Raw genomic sequence first — 27,796 nt, forward strand, 5'->3', positions numbered from 1 at the left:
GGCTCGGGCTCGGGCTCGGGCTCGGGCTCGGGCTCGGGCTAGGGGCAGGACTTCCCAGAGTGGAATTAAAAGTCTGGGAGCAAGAAAATACCCTCTGGTTGAAAATCCATTACAATCCAAAGGGAATGTTACCTCATTTCCTGGCCGCAGTTCCCTATCCACCCTGGCTTATGCAAATAACTAACGAGATCAAACAAATTGGCCTAAATCTTTTTAATGGAACTCTGAACAAGGCAAAAATAATTATTACTCAGAGACTTTATGATGTCGAATTACAACAAGAAGATGCCTTACTCCCGGAGAATTGTAGATGTCTAAAATCGTGGCCTAATTTTACAGCTGCCCCTTACTTATCTAACATCACTAACGAAGCTTATAGATGGGCCTTCTCTAGAGCCCGCTTTGAGGCAATGCCCTCAGCGGTGCTGTATGGCAAATTTATGCGGGTACCAATTCATGAGCGCCTTTGCCCTTGCATGTCTAACAAGGTAGAATCTGTCACTCACATTCTTTTATTTTGTGAATTTTATAGTGAAGAACGAGCTCGACTTATTTTACCCCTTCTATCAAAATTTACACCCTTACAATATTATTTGGAATCCCCCCCCCCCGAAATCTTACGAAAATTCATTCTGGAAGATTCCTCAAGCCCAGTGTCATATGACGTGGCCAAATTCTGCACTTTAGCTATTAAGAAACGTAAATCCCTTCTATTGAATGGCACATTGCAAATTCCTTTTGTGTAATTGTTCTATTTCTGGTGATGTTATTGCTTATTTTCTTTCGTTTGGAATTATGATATTCTGTATTGCTGGCTTTTGCTGTCATAAAAATTGAACTTGAGCTAGAGCTAGGTACAGTAATGAGTGTGGGACTTCTTTCTCCACACAACACCAGCTTCCTTTTGTTCCAGGAAAGCTGACTTTTAGTATCAGAGCACACCTTGGGGAGAGACGTTTGGACAAAGACAGTGGATACTAATGCATACAGTACAGTACACGTAGATTAAGTGTGACAGCAATGAATACTCCAAGTCCACAATGGGCTTGTGCAAATTCAACAGAAGCATGGCAGATTTCAATATTTGAAGAGCGGGAGTCAGATTTAATGGAACAGTAATACACAAAGTAAACTGGGAAGTATTTAAAAAATAAAATAAAAAGCCCTGTAATATTTATAATCTGGGGTATCTGTTATTTAACCCCTAAATGTTTGTAACACTTTTACGATATCCACCCCAACATGGAATAAACCCATCAAGATCGCAATTTAAAGGGATTTACTTCCCATACATTTCTTTTATGGTTAGAAGAATACAATTTTTTTTAATTATCATAACCCAGCTATGTGTTCAAGCACATTTCCTCAGCCTTGGTTCACTCTTATTTGTTCTTTTCCAGTCTCTTGATTTATACTAGATCATGTTTAGTGCCTCATTTCACTCAGGGCCAGACCTCACTTACCTTGAAAGATATGAAGATGTTCAATTTTAGCAAACAAAATATTGCTTTTGGGGTATAATAATAAATTCCAACCCAATATATTTTCTCCCCAAAATCATTCACACCTGAATAACGCAAAGCGCTGTGTGGTCCATTAGTCTACGCAAGCCAAGTTAACGTATGGAAAATACATAAGGCTGTGATATATTATAGCAGCACCATCTCTAAATGTGATAGGGAGAGTGAGATGGGGTGAAAAATATTTGAAAAAGACAGCTAGTATAGGCAGAAATGGGGCCACTGGCATAGGCATTTCTATTATCGCGACAAACAAAAATAATATATAAACGTGTTACCCAAAACTAAACTCTCCAGCTTTATTATATCCAACAGTGATGTACATTGCTTTATCTAGCTTCTGAGCACGGAGTGGCTTCCATTCCCTTGCAATCCAGACAACTTCAGCATTCATTTAAAAATGTATGGCACTATCCAGCCAAAAATAATAACTTTAAAGTTTTATGAATTTCAGTGGGAGAGAGGGAGGCCTATGGCCAACTCTCCCACTAAAATCAAAGGGATTTAAGTATGGCTGGATCGCAGCCATATACCTTCTCTCTCTTCAAAATAATGATTTCAAAATAGCTCGGCTTCTCCTGATGCTTACTTGTGAAGAAGGGGTTCTAAAGCAAACTGATTAGGAATTCTTCAGTGTTTAGATATTCCCCTTCTCCCACCCCAGCAATACTCGAGAGATGCGAGAGATCTAGCAATGAGAAATCCATGAATACAGAGATTACTTGCCAAATACTGAGGAGCTTTAAGAAATCTCTCTCTTTCAAACTTGCTAGATGCCAAACAAAATATTACTTATTTATGAGTGACTCATTGCATTTTTAGCCCACCTTTCCTTCAAAGAGCTGAAGGTGGCAGGCATGTTTTTCTCTCCTCCTTCATTTTATCCTCAGGTTGAGATATTTCGGCTTTGAACCCAGATCTCTCAAGTCTACTCCACCACACTGACTCTATTACTCTTTTACACTAGAGGTATAACATGAGGTTATTGAACTTCTAGGCTGCAATCCATTCTACACACACCAACCAGAGAGAAAACTGCATTAAACAGAAAGGGGCTCAGGTCTGAATAAGCACCTTCCAATTATAGGACTCTTGCTATTCTGTTATTAAAATGAATGGAACACAGATAAGAAAATTAAATTAATTTTCAGCGCTCACTGTGACAGTTGTCAAAGAAAGGTTTTTCCCACCTTTGTTTTTAAAAAGAAGTCTTTCCCTTGAACTTGTTTTCAAATCACAAATATGTTATCATGGCAGGTTTTCGATAGCGTTCAGTAGAAGTGGTTAGAAAAAGTAATAATGCTAAGAAGCTCTAAGTATCGGCATTGTTAGCAATATAAATTACTCACGTTAGTTTATTAACTCAGGGAGATACACACATTGTCCCTGCTGAGATTTGTAACAAAATATCAATAGAAAACAAAGCACTATGGCTTCACTCCCCTAAAAGAAACAAAACTCCCAGTTGGTTCAGCAAAGGCAGAGCTAATTCCTTAACCTTCCTCAGCAAGTTCTCATTCTTAAAGGGCAACTGCAGGTTGAGTCATGTCATCTAAATAGCCAATTACTATTTGGGCTGAGTAAAAATTGCCCTCAGGTGATCGGGCAACAGAGAGAGCTGGGATGTGTGTGCTTAATTCTTTTGGGCTTTCAGCGTATGACAGATTTATTTCTTTAATGCACACATGTGCCTCTATTTAGAGTAAATACTCTCCCAAGGTTGCTTCTGTAATAAAACACTAGCAGGCAGCATGTGATATTTTCCACAACTCTCATAGCGGTCTCACCACCAGAGGTCGGAGCTTAGAGCCACTCTTGGTAGACCTAAGAGCCCATAGCTCATCATAACATAGGATTCGCGAAAGCACCTCCCTCCTACAAATGGGTGATATAGCATGATGTTGAAAACCAGATATCACCAGCTAAACATAGTGATATACTGATATATCACGATGTCTGAAATAAGGATGGAGCTATGTAGAGGCACTGGCTGGCATGATTTTTGCCAGTGTAATTTGCTGCTTCGTGAAGGAGGCGGGCGAGAGCTGAGCCAGAAGAGTTAACAGAGGCTGCAGAAGTCCAGAGAAGCATTGGTTGGCTTCGTGGTTATTCCCAAATTGTGGATTTTTTTGCGAAGCACACTGACACACATCATGATACATTCCCAGGTCAAAAATTATGGAAAGCGATATACAGTAATAACATGGACTTCAAATTGGTTTGGGACGATATATCTATATCTTGCCCAGCCTTACTATAGTCCTCGAGATGACACCTCCCTTGACTCTGCTCTTCCAACTCCAGCCTCCAGCAACATGCCTGGGCTTGATTCCAAACCACTGGAGTGGGTAGGAAGCCAGAATGGACAGTATTGGACTGGATGGGCAGGTAGTCTGACTCTGAACTGAGCTAAAGAATCTTCCTATGTTCCTCTCGGAACTAGTTAGAGTGAGGTGGTTGCCTCAGGCAGCTGGTTCTGGTTTTATGACAGGACATCAAATCACCAGTTATTTTATCATATGTGTATCGTATACGCAATGTTGTTTGTTGGAAGCCGCCCACAGTAGCTGGGGATACCCGGTCAGATGGACGGCATATAAATAATAAGTAAGTAAGTAAATTGTTTTTGATGCCAGGGAGGGGAAAACAGGCTTGTAGAATTTTTTGCCTCAGGTATCAGACATGAGTCTGACCAAACTGCGGAAGGCAGTGGAAGACAGGAGTGCCTGGCGTACTCTGGTCCATGGGGTCACGAAGAGTCGGACACAACTAAACAACTAAATAATAACAACAACAACAATCAGATTGGAGAAGGGTCACAGATCAGTGAGAGACCATGTTAAGCATCCAGATTCAACCCCACGGATCTTCATGGCAGGAGACCGCCTCAAATTCTCAAAGTTCAGTATTTTCTGCATTGGTGGGAAGCAGGTCTCCAGAATTTGAGGCAGTCCTGTGTAATAAAATAACATAGCTAGACTGGCATACTAGGCACCTGACGAGTGGCGACATGTCGAGGGATGACACTGCTGTTCTGTCATACCCCACCTTACTGGCATGGATGAAAATTTAGTATGGCATGTCAGTGTAAGTGACCAAAAAGTTGCAGTTTCATAACGCAAGAAGCAATGCAGTGTAAAATAAGCCTTGGACAGACGTGCTGACATTGTAATGAGGAAAACTAGCACAATAATCCTCACATCGAATGCAGCCGTTGGAACTTTGTTCCAAGTTTATCTTCTGCATGCAAACCTACTCCACTAGCGCCAGACTTCATTCAGGAGTTCCAGTGCTAGTGACAGCCACATGGACACAAACATATTCCATGTATCCAACGTAAGCATGTTACAATGAATTCCACTTTGCCTTCTCCAACTTCATTCCCTTTCGAGGGGTTTCAGTTTTGCTTTTCCTGAGCAGGAAACCTGTAATCTGGTTTCAAAATCTTATTCAGGTTTTAATGATAAATCCATGTACTTTTTGAAACTTATGGAAGACTTCATAAAACAAGCAACGACAAGGGCTCATATTTGTGTGTTTGCTGTGCAGCGAAATTCCAGTTATAGTTGGGAGTTTTTACTCGGATTTTGTTTTACATTTATAGCGCCAATGGGACTTTTACTAAATTAAAAGGTTTTTTAAAAAATTAATTTCTCTCTTGCTAGAGCCCATAATGAATTTCACATCTGAGTTAGTACAATTTATAAACATCAAAGAAAGGTCAAAGCCCAGAAGTGTTCCTAATGGTACTAAAACTCTCATCTAGGAAGTGAGACTCTCATTTTATGACCTTGCCTTTATTACGCTGCCATCCTATCTACTGTATATCTCTTTCAACATCTCTCCCCACTACCAATATATTTTTCACAACTGTAGACAAATGTGAAGCAACGTTATATATTTTCTTTGGATCACTGAAATCTGCATCATATTATAATTAATCATGTTTAAAACTATTATTTAATAATCCCTAAATGCAAAATTATTCCTACAAATTTGTAAGGGCTACATTACACTTATATTAAGAATTGCGGGGTGCCTTGAATACAGCGCTGTCCATCTCCTAAACTTGCATAGTATTTCCTTCTTGTTGATTCTATACAATAAAGAAGCTTGCTAACCTTGGAGCAAACTCCGCTGGGTACACACTGAGGAGTGTGGTGGAGTCTCCTTCTTTGGAGGTCTTTAAGCAGAGGCTTGACAGGCATATGTCAAGAATGCTTTGATGGTGTTTCCTGCTTGGCAGGGGGTTGGACTGGATGGCCCTTGTGGTCTCTTCCAACTCTATGATTCTATGAAATACCCTGGGGACAGTGCTGTCAGTGATGTACATGCAGGTGTACAGGGATCCTATGCGAGAACTGTAATCAAATTTCACATAAAGCAAACTTTACCAATTTAAGAGGAATCTGCGGTACTGTAAGAGCTCTAACCCAGTTTAAATAAATAAAAAAATTGTCCAGTAGCACCTTCGAGACCAACTAAGTTTGTTCTGGGTATAAGCTTTCGTGTGCATGCACTTATACCCAGAACAAACTTGAGTTGATCTCTAAGGTGCTACTGGACAATTTTTAAATTTATTTTGACTTCGTCAGCCCAACACGGCTACCTACCTGAAGCTCTAACCCAGGCACATGAAGGCCTGCTCTTACTTAACATTTTTAACATTGCTGTCACTTCTAAACTCTCAAAAGGCTTTGCAAGCCCAACCAAGAGTGCAAAGCTACTTGCGATAAGGTAAACTCGTGTGTGTACATATTGGAGCTACCCAGATCAGAACGGGTGTTTTTAGAAAATAAGTCATGCACATCTGCAACATTTCTGGATATTATGTTTGCATGGAAGCTTACCTTTCCAGATAAATTGACTAGTGTGTGGTTTTTCATAAGCAAAAGGTGGGATTCGGTGAATAAGCCTCATTAGTTGAAGCCCTGAGTGAGGACTTTTGCCTGTGTGATAGGGTTTACAACCTCTCCTCCTCCTCTTCCTGCACCCCCTGAAATTGGCTTTGGGTGGGTTGGGGGAATCCCTAGAACAGTTCATGTTGGCAGGAGAGGGGGGATCATTCCATCTGGCAAGCTGCAATGCTTGAGCAGGCAGAAAGTTCATCATAGTGCAACACTGAATTCCATTCAATGTATTTTAAGGCCAAGATCCAATGCAGAACTCCAAAGCAGAGCTCCTTTTGATGTGGCAGTTTCTGTTGCTGAAGAGACAAGCTACTGTTCAGTTAAAATAGGCTAAGAGTAAGCGAGTCTCTTTGACAATGGAAATTTCTACAGCGAAACCGTTTTCTCTCTTGCGGTCTGATAGCCTTTCTTTATGAATACAGCAGAATGGTCGTTCACTGTATGAGTTATAAGCCAAGCATCCCCCAGTTTATGCCACACCTCAGCCATGAATTCAGCAAGTGGCCTTAAGCAAGCCGTCGCCTGATCCTTACATGGCTTGATCACTTTCTAAGCGTTATTCTATAGTGTTAAATATGTAGCATATGTTAAGAAAGCCACTAAGGGCATCAGAGTAGATTTTTGTCATCTTGCAGAACGGAAGCCACGAGCACAATTGTCTCTGCCACTCCTAATTGAATGCCGAATGATTTCTTTGAATAACAAATAAATTTTTGGACTGTTAGTAAGATATTCATAGATAAATTGCAAGCAAAGTGATTAGAAGTACCGAATTATTCACTGCAAATTACTTGCCCAGCTCTTGTTAATTATCTGCAAGTAGCAATTCCTGCTCTATCATTTGCAGTCTCCTAAAAGGGAAATTAGAATCCAATGAATGGGCAAGGGGGGAAGCCAGCAAGTTTGAAAGCCTCTCAAGAAAATCAGGATATTATAAAATAAATAACGGCCTAAAACATTCAGATAGCTATGGCAAGGGCTTGGTTTTTAAGGTGTAAAGTTCCCGGATATGCATTTTAATAATTTGTCAGTGATAATGTGTGTGTTCATATAAAATAATGATTTACTGATGTTGTGTTGAATAGTATGAAATGCTTTTTGCTACTTTGGTTTATAGTTGACATATGAATTCCATCTACTACTTTTGCCATGAGTGTATATATCTGAATCAGTAGTGTAAAAAAAGATGGCAGTGAATCACAATGTGAGTATCTATGTATAAAATACGATGGTTGATATAATATGGATGATATGTGTAGGACATTAGATCTCCTCCCATCTCCATTTCCATATTTTACAATACAATGCTTCTTTGGTTTTTCTTTCTTTTCGGTAATGCATATACATGACCTGGAAGCTATACGCCGGCTCCCTCGGCCAATAATGCGAGATGAGCGCGCAACCCCAGAGTCGGTCACGACTGGACCTAATGGTCAGGGGTCCCTTTACCTTTACCTTTATCCATCCATTCCTCATTCTATCTGCAGAATTTGGGGGGGGGGAAGAGTTAGGTGATTTGGGTACTGTTCCATGCAGGAATTAGAAACTGATGTTTCCCTGGGTAAGGTTAGAACAAGAGAAGGCAAATTACTCTTGATGCTACAAACATCTAACACACCTCCCCCACCTATTCCATTTTGTAGAGAGCATCCCCCAAAGGTCGCCATGTCTGAGACTTTTTATCATCATATCTCTGATTACATGTGGCGATTGGATATGCAAACTGCTCTGCAATTAAGGACATTCAATGGGCAACAATGATTCTGAGCTGCATTCTGCTAGCTATGTCTAAGCTTTTTAATGGGGAACGTGAGTGGCAGCTAAACCAATTCTGGATAATATTATTCAGCAGTCATTTGAATCTTCAGGTCTCATGTTCTATTCAGCACCATTTGGGACTGAGGACAGAGCTGAAACACATGCAGAGAAGGATAGGGTGTGACTCTTGCTGAGTCATAACCATGCCAGATTGCAAGTCTTTCTCCAAAGGTTGGTTTCTTTCTTTCTTTCTTTCTTTCTTTCTTTTTTAAGAACCTCGCTGCATATAGAAATCTGGAAAGTAGGACCCTCCTCCCAGATGTGTTCCCCCCCCTCTTATAGGCATATGAGGGGGTGTTGAAACATGTTATTCCTCTGCTTAGACCACAATCTGAAATGACTGGTGGGATTTTAGAGATTTTGCAATCTGCATCCCTAACCACCACCACTACCCTAAAATACTGGGCAGCTAGAAAAGCTTGTGTCTGCTCACTGTCGGCAGCTCAGACTTTAGGATGATAGGACAATCACGACTCACCAAGATTTCTTGCCTCAATAAAACTGGCACTCAAAAGAGACTGACTACCAGGGAAGGAAAACAATAAAACCACAGATTGGCTGGCTGACAAAACGAAAGTTTGCTTGCATGAGAGATGAGCTTCAGACAACTGAAGCCCATAAAAAAGGGGGGGAGCAATGAGATTTGGGAGTTCAGGGGTGTGCGAAAGGGGTGAAAGGGGTGAGATCCAGGTGTCTGATAGTGAGATAGAACAATGAAGAACAGAGAGACCTGAGCCTCAACCGCGAAAGGTGGTCACATCAACGCATCCTGGCAAAGGAGCTGTAAGTCAAGAATCCCACCAGGGCTTCAGAGAAGTTTCACTTTGACACTCAAAGAGATAATAAAGCAACAGCAAGAAACCCTCCCTCCTTGAGCAAATGAAACTGACAATGCAAATAGAATGTAAAAAGAAGTGCGAATAAACAGATTGTTTAGGAAAATTTAAGGTACATGAAGGGACAATGGTTCAAACCCATACTAGAGATCTTTGGGTGGGGGGGGGGGAGGCTCTCCTCTCTCTACAGAACTGACCATCCCAGGGTGAGACAAATGCACCTTCAAGGTTGGTGGCATGAATTTTTATTTGATTCTTCCCCTCACCCACCCTACCTCCCCAATGTCTTTTGCTGTTACCTTTGAAAGTCATAGTCTGGCCTTTTGAAAACACTTAGAACCTTAATAATGAGCAAATACTTGATGTCCTTCACTTTGCTGCTGCTAAAGCAACCACCGGCTGCCTTGTGTTAGGAAAGGACAACAGTGGTACAGCCAGCTGGGTGGCATTTGGGCAGCTGTGACAAAACTAGAGAATCAAATCCTCCCAAATAATCTTAGACTGCTTCAGACTTGAGGTTTGGGATGTGAAAAGATTTCATTCCCAGGAAGCCCATGGAGGGATCCTGGGTAGCAAAAGGAACTACTGGGTGGGTGGGTGGGTGATAGGAGGATCATTCCAGGGCAGCGCCGGAGGACCCTCTCCTGATACTGTCGGAGCCCATCAGCCTCTGCCATGATGGAATGACGGGTGCATACCCTCCAACATTTCTCCGATGAAAACAGGGGCACCCCATTCCATAAAGATAATTTTACTATTTATAACCCACACATCTTACTGGGTTGCCCCAGCCACTCTGGGGTAGCTTCAAACATACGGTATATAAAAACATAATACTGTACAACATTAAACTTTTTTTTTTTAAAAAAAAACCTTCTCTATACAGGATTGCCTTCAGGTGGCTTGAGGGGTTGGATAACTCCAAACCCTCCAACATTTCTTCAATAGGACATCCTAGCATACCCTCCAAGATAACTCCGATGAAAATAGGGACATCCTAGGGGAAAGCGAGACATTCCGGGATCAAATCAGAAACTGGGACAGCTTCTCTAAATCAGGGTCCTCCCTGGAAAATAGGGGCACTTGGAGGGTCGGTGGGAGCTAAAGTCTGACCCTATGTTTTAGAGGGCAGTGGAAGGGAAATAAAAGGAAGTTTGTACAAGTACTGTACATATAGCAAGCAGGGACTCACCTCAATAAGGTCATGGATGCTTCTGATTCCCACCCTAGTCTTCCGGGATTTAAGCTGTGGGAAGAACAGGTTCAGCCTCATGGTGTGGCCCAGTGTGAAACTTCTGAGCATGTGTTTCCACTCTTAGACTGGTGATGAGTGCTCCTAGTGGGAGGGAAAGAAGGAAGAAAGGAACAGCTTTTTATTAATGTTCTCAGCTTTTGGGAACCTGCACTTCATTCCCCCCACCCCTCTGGTCATTGTAAGCATTCCTCCCCCCTCCTTTTTAATTTTCATGTTCTCTAATCTGCTCAATCCTCCCCATGCACTGCTTAGCACTGAACTAATCTGTACTGTCTGAGAGAGTTGATGGCCCAAAACAGAGAATTGTTGCAGGAAATGACATCATTTAAAAGACTGAAAGGGAGGGAGGAAGCATAGGAGCCAGGATTTTTAAAAGCAAGAAGAGAAAAGAATTTAGGAATTTGTTTTTGTTCTACTTATTAGTTACCACTTTATAGTGCGTCCTTTCCCTGAATAAGTTGTCCCCATGCCCTTAGCTCAGTCTGGAAGAACTGAAAAGGGAGGGGGGATTATTGAAATTCAGAAAGCATTCCAACCTTTGAAAGAGCTTTAAATGTGAGAGGAGCTTTTATCAGCTCATGGGTGTAATTGGTTGCCTTGTAAAAGCAATGATACGGAGTGATAGGACAGCCTCAAATGCAATCCATCCATAGTAACTACAGATTATGTCTGGACTTTCTTCGGGATGCTCTGAGTAAATCTTTAACTCCGGACATTCCAAATCAGTGAGAGTACCATTACAGAGCTTGTTTCACGCACAGCAATAATCTCCCTCAACCTTGTGTACATTGTAAACCACAGGGCTGAACTGGTAAATCCTCCTCCTAATCTAGACTGGAAGTAGACCCTCTCACAGTTCATCTCTCTGGAGAGCCTAGCCCATACCTTTTCCATTACTCCACAGGTGAAAGAGACATTTATGCATTCTCACACTCTCCCCCTACATAATGTGAAAGTAGAGGACCCTTCCCCAATCTAGCACCCTTCAGATCTTATGGGCTAGAACTCCCAAGTACTAGAGGACCTTCTCTCACTTTTATATCCTCTGGTTCCTGTATTGCAGAGTGTTGGTCTATATGCACCCGGAGGTCCTTTCCAACTCTACAATTCCATGACTTTTGAGGAGATCAGCATCTTGCGCTGCTCTTGTTTGCTTCGCAGCGGCATATGTATATTGCTCAAGGGCCACATTCCCTTTCGAGGGCCGCATGCCAATTCTGGGGACAGTCAGGTGCAAAATTGGGTAGGTCAATTATTGTAAGTTTTCCTTTTGTGAAGGAGGTTAGTTTCTACTCACACGCTTACATATTTTATCCTTCATCCAGGCAAGGAGGGAGAAAAAAAGAATAGATCTCAAGAGCATCAATGCTCAATGCAAAGAAGGGTCACAGAGCAGGTGTGGCCTTAGGACAGGCACCCCCAAACTGCGGCCCTCCAGATGTTTTGACGTACAACTCCCAAGATCCCTAGCTAACAGGACCAGTGGTCAGGGATGATGGGAATTGTAGTCCAAAACATCTGGAGGGCTGAGGTTTGGGGATGCCTCCCTCAGGAGAATCTCAAGGGTCATACAGAAAGTTCTAGAAGGCCACATTTGACTCTGCAGCCAGAGATCCCCCATCCCTGCTGTCTTTGTTTTATATTATTCTATGTTGCATTTTTATTTCTTTTAAAACTCATTTTGCTAAAGAACTCTTCATTCCACCAGTGAAGTGACTTTCTCTGCATCACTTTGGCACCTGTACTCTTTCAGGGGGAGGAGGTGGGGGGGGGTCATTTCCCTTATCATTCCTGTTTTGTCTACTTTTCTGGAAATATTTTTTTAAAAAAATTAATTATTGTAACGAGGTTGCAGACAAATGCAAATACTAATTTAACCAACCGTCGAACAAATTAAAATAATCTCTCATACTCCTTACTAGCAAATTTCCCAAAGGGCATTCCCAAAATCTCCCTCCAAATTAATACGCGGTGCTAAAAATCTGTACGCATTCAAAAGCTGACATTGCATATGATCACGTCAAACGAACTCAAAGATTCAGAGCCTTATTTTCCCCCCTAGTAGTGATCATTTTCGTCTTCCACCGATGATATGCATTAACCGGCAAAGCAGGAGACAGGGTGCTTATTCTTTGAGTGGAATTATTATTCCTACTCCACCGAGGAGACATTAGTGCCAATAGATCCCCTTGAGTAACTTTCAACACACTATATTAGGTATCACCTATTTCAGCACCCGGAAGTGCAGAAAAGCCAGCGAGTTCACACACAGCATGCTTCTGCTGCGGCAAAGTTGCACCAGAGAAACTGCATTTGAAGCAGCTCCCAATCCCCAGCCATTACATGTGGGGAGCAGAGAGCATACATCTTTCCCCACCATCTGCAAGGCATACAGGATTCCAAGCTTTTATAACCATGGCAGCTGGCAGCAGATGTCTAGGGGGTTGATGCTGCCCGTCCCCTAAGGAAAACATTATTAGCACCAAACCCGTATACACCAGTCAATTCAAATTTATTTGTACAGTAAAATTCAGATGTACAGTACAATAAAAAAGGAGCCTTGGGGGAGAATTCACTACGTGTAGCACAGTGGGAGAAAAAGGGAAAGGAAAAAAGAGACCAGTCCAGAATCTAGGATAAAACTATTCTTGCTCTCTACTCCTCCTCCGTTAACTGAACCCATTGCAGATCAACATCCTTGTTAAGAGAAAACATTTCTCCAGAGATGGATGTCATATTTTAATGGATTTGTCCGAGTCCTGGGTGTTATTTAGCACGTTTATGTGTTTAGTCAATTTCTCCATCAGGGCTCTCCTGTGCGAGATGAAGATGGTCTGAAAACTTTCAGTTCTGTTCAATAACTTGCCTTGGCACTACTAGTAGGAAGGTTATGAGTTCTTTATGAAATTATTTATGCTGCTGTTCTTTGTGAAGCATAAATACTGTTCTTCTTCAACACTGCATTCATAGCATGCCTCATAGGCCTTATTTTTTCTCTTGAATCTTTCTCTTGTGGTACAAGAATTACACTGTTTAGACTGCTTGTTCTCATGGTTTCACTGAACATTTATAACTGGGGCTGTATCCAAATTCTACTCAGACCCATTCAATTTGATGGACATTTAGCTATGTCCAGGGATTTAAATGGGTCTACTCTGAGCAGGACTAATGTTAAATACAACTTACAGACAGTGCCTATATAGTAGATTCAAAAATTTCATGTCAGTTTATCTGTTCTGATCTTAATTCCCAGAAGTGGCAATTTAGTTTATTTTGCTTAAGCCATGGAGGTTCTGGGCTGCCCAGACAACAAGACCCCTCTCTTAGCCTCGTTGATGTACCATTGTCTCTTGAGATAGATGGAAGACAGAAAAAAGGTTAAGTCTTTCACCTTATTCTCTCCACTTTTATTTGTATGTACAACTTTATTTGTACGGTCACTCTGAAAACAGGATGCTAGACTAGATGGGCTTTTTGCTTGATCCAGCAGTGTTCATTTGTTCGCTGTACCCAAGAGTAAGGCATGCAATTAGATTGTGTTATTGTGGTTACCGAAGAACAAAACACTGTGATGATCATCCAGCTATGACGCCTTCTGGCGTGCCAGTTGTTTAAAATATATCCGTTGCCAAGGGGAGCTAGTCTAGCTTCACAACAACCTGTTCCTGCAATCCCATATACACTTACCTGGGAGCAAGTTCCATTGGACTCCATGGAACTTACTTCTGAGTAGGCATGCATAGGCTTGTGCTGCATCGTGGAGCCTTCTAGCTCCCCAGTACCAGCTACAGCAGTCTAGTTGCAATGTCTACCACATGGTCTGAAGAGAAGTGGCCCTGCTCCCAGAGCTTTGTATCTGCTACAGAGGGTTGTTTTGGGTTTCAATTCGCACAAAGCAAATCCCCCATTATATTAAAAAGAAATACAAGGCGGTGGCTGGTGGTGGTGGTGGTGTTGATGGACAAAGGGTGGGTGGATACGTTTTGTGATAGCTTAAGCTTCCGATCAAGAAACAACCTTTCCTGCACTTCCAATCACAGTGCTTTAGGGAGGAAATAACTTGCCAGAAGTTGTTCCACTTCTATTGAATCTCCTTGGCACAGCAACTTTCAGAATTGCGGAGTTGCGGGCAGTAGTGGTTGAACTTGTATGATCTTATTGCAATCCGGACCAATTCATTCCTAAAATCCAAATCCTTGTTGTTGTTGTTGTTGTTGTTGTTGTTGGTTTTTACTCTTGCTGTTGGTTGCTGTGCCTGTCTTTTAAGTCACTTATCTTCTCCCCAACCCCAATCTCATTCCTGTTCTGGCCTTGGTTGCATTTTATTAAAGTTTGGCATTAAATCATTGCAGAGTTCTGTATCTGTGAGTTATAGTAGACTCTCTCTCTCTCTCTCTCTCTCTCTCTCTCTCTCTCTCTCTCTCTCTCTCTCTTCTCTCTCTCTCTCTCTGTGTGTGTGTACTATACTATGTCCAAGCACGTCCATGCAAAGCTTGTCTGAGGCCTGCAGCGGAAGCCCTGTCCATGAGACTCACCATTGCGGCACCGCCACCTAATCTGATCTGACGTTACACACTGGTACATAGTAATGCAAGTCCAGATTTTACTATTGAAGCCTTGCCATGCATACGGACAGGCGTGGGCATTCTGCCCATGGCCGTTTGACACATTAAGTCCCCGGTCGGCTAGCAGGCACAGGGCATTCTTGGCATGACAGGGTAACTCAGTCAAGCCCCTGGCAGGGTCCCCTGACTGGCTTAACCCTCCAAGACCTGGGGGGTAAGAGTACCTGTCTGACCCCCTCTGCACAGGCCTGTGTACAAACAATGTATTGGTGTACACTTTTAAATTTCAATAAAGTGTCATGCACTCCATCAAGCAGGAGCCTGGCAAGGTTTGTTCTGTCCCTGCCCAAGGTAGATTGTGTATTTTTGGAGGACAATCTCAACCCTCCTCCCCAAAATCAACTTTAAATGTGCCTGACACACACACACACACACACACACACCATGCATTCATCTGCCTGAAGTTTGCCAGGTTTCATCACTTCAGATACGTCTATAATGCTTGCACATTCCATGCAAATCCCATCCCCCCTCTCTCTTTCTCTCTCTCTCTCTTTGAGAAGAAAGAGAGAGAGAGAGAGAGAGAGAGAGAGAGAGAGAGAGAGAGGGAGACTACAGCAATTTGTGGATTTCCCAATTACAGTTATTTGGGAGACATACAAAGAATTGTATTTTCTGAAGTGAGGCTCTGCTTTTAATCTACAACAAAGTGAAGCAGCAGTCTGAACCGCTGAACCTCAATGACACACTATTTGAAGTGCTGAAGTGGGTTCTTAAGTGAATATTTCTTTTTCTCCACACCCCAGCTGGAAATGCACTTATGAGTTTGGGTCGCTTATCCTAGGATTCCTTCTATTTCAGAGTATAAGCCAGTACCTGCATCAGATCTTTAAAATGTATATTATGTTTTACATAGATATCCTATATTATCTATCCCAAATTTCCCAGGGTTGCATCCCCTCCCCACTCTTGATCAGTGTGAAATTCTCTGATGTACCCGGGTTACGTTGCGGACCCCCACGTGCATTGGTGGGGCCTGCGTAAAGCATGCTACCCCACCCCACCCCCGTTCCACCCTTTTAGTGATGTTTTAGTGACAATTGGGGGTCACTTCTGGGTTCGACGCTGTGTGCGCATGCACAATCACGCATCAATAAGACACTTGTTTTTTTTAAAAAATATATATTTTATTAATTTTCCAATTAAAACCAATTATATCACATTCATTATTTCAAATTATACACATATATATATCAATCAAACCGAATGTTATGCCAAATCGTCTAAAGAATTTTTTATTTGGGTTCCCATGCTTCAAGAAATTGGGGATTCCTCGCAACCGTCCACTGCCGTCTTTTTTCTAAAGTTCAAATCGTCCTCCAAGTTCATAATAATCCAGATCTTCCCCTTACAGTCACATAGATGTTTTCCACATTCAACCGATTGTTTCCCAGCTGCTGAGATAAATATCAAACGAGGTTTCACAAATGTTCTTTCTCCTGTGTGGGTTAATCAGTCCAGCCTCCCCATAAATCTTCTTAGTCTGAAGCTCCCTGTTGCGTCGAAGCAGCGCCATCTTAAAAAGCTCAAATCACTTTCGTTTTCTCTCATAGCCATGAAGATTAACGATCATTATAAAATTTACAGCTTTTCCAGGCAGAAGACCCAAACATCAAACCATAAACTCTTGGTAAATTAATGGATCTCCTTGCCCTATAGCTGAACTTAGCTTCAGGTCGCTGCTCCAATTCAAAGTGCGTCACAGCTCATAAATCCTCCGAACGCGTCCAGGACTCCTTCCGTCCGACTAGGGGGGGGGGGGCTTTTCTCATCGGCAACTCCACATCTTTAAAAAATATGCTCAGTAACAACAGTTTATAAAGTTCAACTCACACAGTCTTTTGCTTCTCTTTCACTCCAAACAAGCCAGGACATCGCGTCTGGGAAGGTACGAAGTAACTCATATGAAGAAAAATAAAACTCCATTCCCTTATCGCTCCGTCCCCATCAATCCTTCTTCCAGATGATATACAGCCTTTAACTCCTCTCCCTCAGCAGCATAGATTTCTCAGCAGTAAACAGCGCTTCTTCCCCTCCTTCTGAAGTATGTCCATAGATTTAAGCCTAATTATCTTCTTTAACCATGGAAATCCCCGCCATGCAGATTAGCGTCCGGGAGTCCTGGCCCTCGTAAGTGCTTTTCAGCCCAAGCTCCCCCCACTCCATAAACAGTCGGAGTGGGTCTGGGGGCATCGCGGGCCAGCGGCCCCTCGCCGTAACCCCCGGAGAGGGTAGGGGGTTGCCATTTACTCCCCTAGCAACCGCCAAATTCCTTACGAAGGTCAGAGGGATGGAAAACAGGTCCGCCATTCCTGCCGGCGGAAACCGGACACTTGTAAATCGGCCGTTGCCTTTCTTTCATTTCTTCCATAGATGTGAAAGGATCCCGCCAATTCAGGCAGGATAAGGTGACGCCCAGTGTCATTGATTTACATTGTCTAATAAAAGTCAATGGGAGCAACTGGTGAGGGCAGATGAAACCTGTGCAAGAAGTAGGGAAGTAACAGGTCTCTCCTCTTCCTTAATGGAAGGGTAGCCACACGTTGCCCTCCCAATATTGTTGGCCTGCAGCTCCCATCATCTGTGCTATGGCTGTGCTTTCAGTGACTGAAGGGAGCTGCAATCCACCAGATTATGGAGGGCACCACGCTGACTATCCCTGCTTATCAGGTTGACTTTCCAGCATCTGCACACCCCTTCCAGCAGAGGAGGGCCCACTGCATCAAACGCCCAGCATGACCAAGCCACAAACACTGAACTGTCTACCTATCGTCTTCATCTCTTCCATCTCCCCCCACTCCTGCTTTTCTGTAGTGGACTTTCTTACTTCAGACAGTGCTAACACATTACTTTGTTGAACCATCTCTACAGAATGTGACTTTCACACCGGGGTGCTCATAAATCACCCAGAGAACCCATTCAGTACAAGATACATTATAAGGAAAATTATCTTTGTAGCGACAGAGGAGAAGTTAAAATCTTGTGGGCTGCAAAGAAAATGCCAACCAGCCAGCTAAGTCACTGAAGGCCATTAAATCAGATTTTAAGTATTGTCCCACCAGGGGGAAAAATCAATCGGGGCTAAGTCCTTAACTTTATGACCTAAAGGCTTTCTAAATTATCAGCAAGTGGCTTGCATGAATTGTAGGCAACACCATATAATGTACAAAGAGTGTCGCTAAATATTGCAGCTTCTTTGCCTGACTCTTCTGAGCAATATGCACAGTCGTAGGTGAAATGAAAGCATGAACAAACAGGCCAAGTGATTCCAACACCAATCCACACACTCCAGCAAGGTTTCCATGGCAGGCTATGGCTGACCATCCTCTTCCATAACTAGTGATGGGAAAACTTGACATGTGCTCATGGGCCTACCTAGCCAACAGCTCTTCCCTCCTCCCCAAACAAGCAATGCATAGCCATGCTCCGTGATCTTACTGAAAATGATGGCTGTTATATCTATCACCATCTCCCGATGGACAGGTGCACACACTGCATCCCAAACTGAGATGCCACCCAAAATGGCATGCCTGTGGTATGTTCTGCACTGCGTGCCATGACATAGTATGTACTGCTTGTTTATTTTATCCTTATATGTTGTGCTCCGTCTTGCAATATTTTTCCAGAAGTGCAGGTTATGAATTTGCAAGTACCAAGTAAGCAAAATAACCCATTCATGGATCACTGCCTTGTCATGGCGAAGGGGCTTAAATAACTCCAAGAAGCTATGAGCGATGCCATGCAGAGCCACTCAAGACAGACAGGTCATAGCCGAGAGTTTAGATTAAATGTGATCCACCTGGAGAAGGAACTGGCAAACCACTCCAGTATTTTGCCAAGAAAACTCCATGGACATAAAAATAGAGAAGCTTTGAGAAGAAAGCGAGAGCTTCCAAGGCATGCTATGGTTCATGGGGTCACGGAGAGTCAAACATGACTAAGACGACTAAACAACAAGCAAAATAAATCATGTAAGTATTTACTACGTGGGGTGCCACCATTGTGTTTCAAGTCTCAACACTCTTCTTTCAAAGGCTAGTGGTGGCCTTGAGACGCACAGTGTGATGGCAGTGTTCCCCATACAGCAAAGCATGCAATGAGGGAACACCAGGTCATATAGCTCATTCCCACACTAGGTAGCCATTTCCACAGCTTCATTAACATGCAACCCCAAAATTCTGGATCCCCCCCCCCAGACTGATGCCAAAGCTTAGTGCTAGTTTTGTGCGGTTTTGTGCCATGAACCCCGCATTTTGTGCCGCTCTCCAAATAATCGTCCCAGCAAACCAGGGTCACAAGTTAATGCCCCCAAACCCAATCTTGCCTGATTGACTCCAAACTGGTGCCAAAGTTATGTATTACATTTGTGCTGTTGGCTTACAGTTTTGTGTCTTGGCAAACAGTAATGACTGCCATCACCCATTTCATCTAGTTGCCTATACATCTAATCTCGCTTTGGACTGTAAACACAGAGAAGATGTGAAACACACCATGAGGTGATCTTCACAGATCAACGTTTTACAACCTGGTGTCTTACTGGACTCCTCTCGGCCCTATAAAGACCAAAACATCTGTAGAGCACCAGGTTTGGGAGAGCTGTCATTGCCACAAACAAATAAGCTAAATAATGTGTGTTACTTGCTTGAAAAGCAGAACCACAACTGATAAAATGAAAACGTAGCCACTTTGAAGGCAAACTAATTCTATTGCTGTGATATTCAGTAAACTTTCATTTAGGCATTAGCAGCATTTCCTCCTCGCAGTATGGGACAAGCTTTCCTGCCAGTAGATGTACCCAGCAATTAAAAAAATCAAGCCATCATTGTATTTTACTTTGCTGTACTGTTCATAATGCCAAGTCTAGAGTAAGCCTAAGGCACAACCTTTGACCTGAAATACATTTTTTTTAAAAAAAAAAAGCTGTGTAAGTCACAATGGTCAAGTTAAGCCATTGATTCACTGTTTCTTTTGTATCACACTTGCTTTAAGGTAACGTGAACTGATGGCACTTAAGAGATTTTAGCTGCTCGCTATAAAAAAATATTTCATTAAATGGGAACAATTATGTCTCTGGCTGATGTATGAGCTAATACTTCCAGTTGTGACCTAATTAAATGGTACTTCATGGCAAGAGTCCTGAAAAAAAGAAAGAATTTATTTGTACATTCACAGATCATGTTAGAAATCTCAGGAGTTCTCATTAACTGAAAATTACAGTAGCGCAATCATCAGCGCCTTTGTCATTTGCAGCTAAAATAGTCTCTGGGAAGCTGTGAAGTATTTTAAGGTCTCTGTGATTCTGTCTGAGCCACAAAAGCTAGCTGTTACAACTCTTATTTACCTTGCTGAACGCTCATTTGCTGGAGGAGACAGAGATAGTCTGCCTTGCGGACAAGTTTGTCTCACAACAAAGCCCCACAGAAAGTGACTAGGCTGCTTGCCACATCTTTTAGCAGGCAAGGGGGTATGGAGCCAGACCCAGGATGGGAAACCCCAGGCCTTGGGGTCTAAACCCTCTGCACTACCACCACCTGTTCCTAGTACTTATCCCTCACAGTCCCTGCTTTCCAATCTGCTTGAAACTTGTCCTTGAACTTTGATAGTGTCCGATTGTCTGGATAGAGGACAGTGTGTGTGTGTGTATGCAGAAACTACTAGTCTACTGTACAAACATATCCTTTGAATATTGCTCTCCCTACTTTTGCCTTTGGCCCTGTCCCTCACTGGCAAGAGGCACCCGGAAAGTTGCCCATAAGGAAATATAGCCCTCAATGTGGAAATGGCTTCTCATCCATGAGCTGAGCTGTGCTGTGAGATTGGGGACTTTGGAGGCAGGGTTTTAACTATATCTCATGATAACTTTAATATTCCTTGTAAACCGCTTAGAGGTTTCATTATAGACATTTTGCTGTAATGAACGAATAAAAAGATGGCCGGTCATGGGGAAATGAGTACAGTGGTACCTCGGGTTAAGAACTTAATTCGTTCTGGAGGTCGGTTCTTAACCTGAAACTGTCCTTAACCTGAGGTACCACTTTAGCTAATGGGGCCTCCCGCTGCTGCCTCCACCACACAATTTCTCTTCTCATCCTGAAGCAAAGTTCTTAACCCGAGGTACCATTTCTGGGTTAGTGGAGTCTGTAACCTGAAGTGTCTGTAACCCGAGGTACCACTGTACGTTGAACAGCTTCCCCAGTTTGCGCAATGGATCTACGTGCAATGTAAAAACGCAGACTTATGGCTGCAGGTTCTATTTATTCATGAGAACATGGATTAATTTTTCTCCATAACTGTGTGGAATCCTGGTCCTGGTCCATGTTTTTGTGCCCTGAATCCTAACTCAATGTTAGGCTGGAGGAAGATTCCTACAGTTGGATTATTCTTATGCTAATTTTGAATTCCCCGAGTTTGTTTGATTATTATTTATTTTTTAAAATAAATTGCTGTGAAGCGTTTGGGACAAGTTCCAGTATATTTGAAACAGCCTTGCCACCATCTGGTACCTGTACCCACAAGAGTATTCAACTCTTACTCAAAGAGGCAACACATTCATTAGGAATTGCTTGTCTCTGCGAGGACACAGATGTGTCTGGGACCGAGCTTCATAGATTATAGCTCCAGGAGATTAATGATGCTATTTCATGTCCCTTCAATGGGCAATGGACCTCACCTCCGATTCTTTCCTATGCAATGTTCCAAGCTCCAGAAGATGCCATCCTCCAGGGTAGTAGCAGCTGAATGCAGGAAAGAGGTGGCATCTGTGCATAAGGATGAAACATTGGTTTAACTGAACATCTGAAGCTGCCTTGGACGCAGTCAGATTATCCCTCCATCTATTTAAAACCAAGATAGCTGAAGCTGATGGGAGCAACTTCCCAAGCTCTCTCTGGTAGAAATCTTCCACAGCCCTACAATCCAAGTTCTCCTTAAAAGGAGATGTTGCCTTACAAGGAACTTAGAACTTTATGTATTTAAGGTATGGACTCTGTCGCTGAGCTACAGGTTCCTCAAAGTGCAACTGATACGACATTCCAGGATTGCAAGGAAAATAGAATGTTGTCTCGAAAGAACCTCCATGCAACCAACATTTCAGATATATTTTGGCTCAGCCCTAATGTTGACGGTAAAATAGAAGTGTGGCAATTTGCACATTCAGATTTTCTGCTGGAAATTCATCTTAGTTCCTCTCACACACTTTACCGATAATCCCTCACGTCGTTTCTTTCTTATTTTCTTATTTTCTGGTTTTTATTTTTTCTTCCTCCCACTCCCAATCCTCTGAGGTAACTTTGCCATTCAACTTCAACACCTTGAATCCACAGTCTGCAAGTTCTCGTATGTCTTTTACATTTATCTCTTCTGGGATGTTTACCTAGCATAATTTTGTTTTCCCTTCTGTCTCTCTGCACACAAACACACGCCTTTGCATCAGCCTGTCTGCATCCTAAAATCAGCCACCAAGTCCCTATTCAAAAGCTTAGAATCACTGAATTGTAGAGTTGGAAGGAACCAACAGGGTTACATAGTCCAACTCCCTGCAATGCAGGAATCTTTTGCCCAACATGGGGTTCGAACACACAACCCTGAGTTTAAGAGTCTCACACTCTACCAACTGAGCTATGGCTTGCCACTAATTTCCAGACTTGTCCCCCCCCCCTCCCTGGCTCCATCCTTATGCAATGCCCTTCCATGGGAAGTCTGCCAGGCCCACTCCCTGACTACTTTTAAATTGGCCTTAAAGTTCTGGAGATTTCTGTCCACTTTTAATGGAATAAAGTATGCTGATTTACATCTTTTAAAAAGCTGTAGTTTTAACTGCCGCTTGTATTTTTTGGTTTGTATTGAAGTAGAACACTAATGTTGATGCTCAGTTAACTGTAGTTGACAATGTTTTTGTTTTACATGTGTTATTTGTAAATTGCCTTAAAAGGGGATATAACATATTTTAAATACAGTAGAACCTCAGGTTGCATATGTGATCCATGCAGGAGGCACGTTTGCAACCTGCAGCGCCACGTCTGTGCACACACGGGTCGTGATTAGGCACTTCTGTGCATGCACAAAGCTTGATTTAGTGTTTCTGCGCATGTGCAAGCACCAAAACCCAGAAGTAACCTGTTCCAGTACTTCCGGATAAGGCGTGGTGTGCAACCCGAAAACACACAACCCGAAGCATCTGTAAACTGAGATACCACTGTAATAAATATGTGCATATGTGTGAGATATTCTCTCTCTCTCTCTCTCTCTCTCTATATATATATATAATGAATATTTTTCACCTCTATGCAAATGCTGTTTATTCTTCCAACCTATTCCTTTTTACAGTCTTCTCATACTTTGCCAACAGAAGCAGACACTATTTCTCCGGTGCCACATTCCATGCAGATTTATTCCACGTTTATTTTATTTATTCAAGTTTTGCTCTTTGGAAAATGTCACTAGTGCTGCAGCAGGTAGAAATTATTTTAATTGTTTAAAATTCATCCCTTTAATGTTTTGTATTAAAATTAAATAGCTATGCGGAGTGAAAAGGGGCACAGTGCCCTTGTTTGCAATCCAAAACAACAGCAATTGGCTACTGATTTTTTTTTTAAAATCTTGACAACTGCATGATTTACTGATTAAGGAGGTTTAAAAAAGAAGGATGAAGGGGAGGGGAAATAACCGAAATATTCTACCAAGGTATCATAACCGTGGTGTATTCGGAATAGTTCAGCGTTAGCAGAATAAGTGAGAAGTTAAGAAAGCTCTCTCAAAGGCCTTGTGTCAGGAGGCAAATGCATATTTCTCCCCACCAGGCACTTATACAATTTGAGAGTGGAACCAGGCACACTCACCAAACAACTGGTGCTGAAACTGACTAAATATTCAAACTGACAACACAAATGTAAGTGGTATAAAGAGCAGTGGTGGACTTTGGGCTCTCAGTTTTCAGTGGCACCCTGTGTGACTAAAATTTGGCATGCCCCCACCTCTCATGCTTCACTCAAAAGCGGATACCCTAAAACAAAAGAGGATTCATAAGCAAAAACCTAACTGGTTGTCTGTTCTTTGAGTCCAGGGTCACTTTCTGTTTTAAAAAAGTGAAGTGGTGTCTGTTGCATTAGGATGTGTTTACACATTGTGGCATTATCCTTTGGTGAGGTAGCGTTGGGAGGATGTTTTCATCTTTTTGTTTGATCACTCCAAATTTAAGTGGTTGCTGGCAAGCTGTCCTACTACGGAATTTAGAAGTGCTCTTCCCTTTTTACAGATTCCATTTCCATCCAGAAAAACCTCACCAGGCTCAAGACAAAGAGCAATCGGAAAAGATAAATATCACTTAGCAGATTTACACATCTTATTTGAATAGCTTGACTTCCAGCAACCCTGTCTGAAATTACCGGTATGTGTGTTTTGCATGCATCTTGACAAATCTAGGCCTGTGAAGGTATACTTTACAATCCCAAAAGTAGGCCACCTGTAAATATTTATCACTGTTGCTACAGTCAAACAGATTTGAAAACAATCCTCATTGATGTCAACTTATCTCTCTTTAACAAAAAAAAACCCCTCTGCCATTTTTAAATTAACCCGCTCCAACAACAAGACATTGTAACAAATTATTCCTCTGAAATTGGGTATTTCTAAGTTAATTGCCTCCCATACCTTTTTATTCTCACTCCAAACCAGTTTCAGTTTATGGTATTTCCTAGCTCAATATGGCTTTGCTATTATTTTTAATCAACTCTGCTGCCTTTTCTTCATTGGATGTTGCAGTTGCTGTGCTGCCTTGGAAAGCAATTTTTGTGCTATTCCTGCTATCTCTCCTGCCACGGCTGTGCTTTGAGTTGCCAGAGAAGTGTGCTGAACTACAACTCCTGTCATCCCTGGCAATTGACCATGCTTCCTGGGGCTGAGGGGAGTTGGAGTTCAGCAACATCTGGAGGGTCAAAAGTTCCCTCCACCTGTGATTAAAAAAAGGGGTGGTGGTAAAGGACCCCTGGATGGCTAAATCCAGTCAAAGGCGACTATGGGGTGTGACATTCATCTCACTTTCAGGCCGAGGGAGCGGGTGTTTGTCCACAAACAGCTTTCTGGGTCCTGTGGGCAGCATGACTAAACTGCTTCTGGTGCAACCGAACAGTGTGATGGAAGCCAGAATGCATGGAAGTGCCGTTTACCTTCCCAGCGCAGTGGTATCTACTCGCACTGGCATGCCAGGTAGGCAGGAGCTGGGACAGAGCAATGGGAGCTCACCCCATTTGTCTCAATCATTCATGATATACAGCAACACTCCATCTTTTGCACTGTGTACACAACATCAGAATATGTGTTTTCTCCAGCCCATCACATTCATGGGGTAGGGAAATAAAATATATAATGTGATGCCTTGACATGGACATATCTGCACTAATGGGGGTGGAGATAGTCTAGTGCAGGGTTTCCCAAACTTGGGTCTTCAGCTGTTTGGGGGCTACAATACCCATCATCCTTGCCAACTACCCCTGCTAGCTAGGATGATGGGAGCTGTAGTCCAACAACCGTTGTAGACCCAGGTTTGGGAAACCCTGGTCGTGTGAGAATGTATTGGGTGGGCCACAACATAATGTGTTGGCATCTGTCTATCTTGGGAGTAAATGGAGGATTGCATCTTTGGGGATGAAGTCAAACTATTGGAAGGTTCCAGTGCCTGTTGTGGCTGTAGAGACTACAGAAGAGACATATTTTGTTGCAGCTGGAGCAGATGAAGGTTTCTAGTTGTGCTGCTGAGATGCACCACGGCGTTTCTTCTCCGTGCTTCTCCCAGTGGTCATTCCTCCTCTGGTCACTGTTGTGGATACCTGTCTGTCTGTCTGTCTGTCTGTCTCCAGGCACTGTGGTTGTCTGCAAGCAATTCGTACATGGCGAGGTTGATGTTGCCAGCCGTCATGTCATGCTTGCAGACAACTTCGTAAAGCAGAGTTGGTCTGCCAATGGGCCTGGTGCCTGAAGCCAGTTCCCCACAGAGCACATTGTTGGGGATTCTGTGAACATGACCAAGTCAGCATAGATGTTGCTGAGATAGGAGTGCAAACATGCTGGGAATGAAGACTCGGGAGAGCACATGTTTGTTTGAAACTCTGTCCTACCTTGTGATAGACTAATTATTTTCCTGACACATCGCATGTGGAAGGCATAGAGGCGTCACTCCTGACAGCTCATCTTGGTATTGGATGTTAGCATCACATTCTCCCATATCCTTTTTGAGAGGTGAGCCATTGCTGTGGTTGCCTTGCCAATATCTTGTCCAGCTCAGCATCAACAGAGAGGCTGTTGTTTAGGGGTGGAATCCAGGTGGTAATAGAATAGAAATAAATGTCTATGAAATAGAGGGGTGGGTGGGTGTGGCACTTACCAATTCTTTGGGGATACGTTTGTATTGGGGAATAGAAAGGGTTAATAGGTTGACCAATAAGAAAGCCCGGAGGCAGAGCCTACCTGATTTTGAGGCTCAGCCCAGAGGTTTTGATAGCTAGTTCGGGTGGTTCTTTTGGGAGGGAGATAGAGGAGTCAGAGTGAGTTAGAGACAGGGACAAGACTGAGAGAGAATAGTGTGACAGCGTTTCAAATATATTTAAAAACTTGTTTGTGGTTGAAATAAACTTTAATCTTTATTGTTAACTCTATCTGACTGAGACTCAGTACTTCATTGGGGAGCCCTGGGTTTCCCCCCACAAAATTGGTGGCAGTGGAAGAATAAAGTAATGGTGTACAGGTCAACAGTCCGTGAAACGGTTGGGGGCTCTGTATGAACACCACAACGGGACTCACAAACCAGTAAATATTTCTCTTCACAAGCCAACTTGCTACTTCCTCCCTCTAAAACCATAAATTATAAAAATGCTTCCTTTCTTGTCTTCCTCAACTCTTTCATTTTGAGCAAAGTAGTAATTTGTAGGTGAACACAAGCTGTAATTTAATTTGAGATGGTGCTGTCATTAAATAATGCCACACAGTCGCCTAACAAAATCCTGTGTAAACAAAAAGTAATTCGGCAAATTGGGTAAGTGCATCAGCAACGCTAATGTGGTTGTGCTGCATCCCTCCTTTATAAGCAAAGTGAATAAAAGTAATAATGTTGACAGATGTTCCCTTTTTTAAAACCTTAATAGCTTATTCCAAAATACTTAAACTCTTAAAAAAGCCATAAAACAGAACTGCAGGCTGCTGCTCATGATAGGGCCTGGGATAGCTCAGTCTGTAGAGCAGGAGACTCAATCTTAGCATCATGGGTTCGAGCCCCAAGTTGGGGGAAAGAGTCCTGCTTGGCAGGGGGTTGGACTAGATGACACTTGTGGTCCCTTCCAACTCTGTGATTCTATGATTCTGTGAGCAAGCGGCTTCCCTGCATGTGTAGGAGTAGCTACCGGCACTATACAGGGATAAATCTTTCTACTGAGCTGTTAAGCAAGATGATTGGATCCTGCAAGGTGCTGCTTCAGGGGTCAGAAGGAGAAGAGGCCTGGCAGGAAGAAAAAAAACTGAGGTGGGAAAGCAAAGTCACGCACCCTCAACTTCTACCATGAAGCTGATTGCATCTCCTTCTTCCGATCTACATATCTCCCTCTGACAGCCCTGAATTAATATGGACCCTGCAACCCAGCCAAGGGTATCTCAACCCAGCACAACTCACATTTGGATCCCTCCAAATCAGTCTAATCTGTTGCTTTTCTGAAACACGGATATGTTCTATTTTTGTGCTCGCGTTACTCTCCTGTTCAGTTGAAGCTATTTAGTTAGGTTAGCTTACTTTATACAATGTTTAATTAAACTGTTGAATTAGATTAGCATATTTATATCATTTTCATAC

The 27,796-nt window shown here is 42.7% G+C and overlaps 1 protein-coding gene across 1 annotated transcript in view; it reads right to left on the minus strand.

Moving 5' to 3' along the window:
- The window catches only part of B3GALT1 (beta-1,3-galactosyltransferase 1), a 326,490-nt gene that overhangs the window by 230,834 nt on the left and 67,860 nt on the right, over positions 1-27,796 (minus strand). Inside the window, exon 2 of the mRNA XM_035133074.3 lies at positions 10,277-10,420. The gene's annotated coding sequence lies outside the window, so the exon portion shown is untranslated. The remainder of the gene's footprint in view (positions 1-10,276; positions 10,421-27,796) is intronic.

Source organism: Zootoca vivipara, chromosome 1, assembly GCF_965207765.1.
Source record: "Zootoca vivipara chromosome 1, rZooViv2.hap1.1, whole genome shotgun sequence".
Lineage (NCBI taxonomy): Eukaryota > Metazoa > Chordata > Lepidosauria > Squamata > Lacertidae > Zootoca > Zootoca vivipara.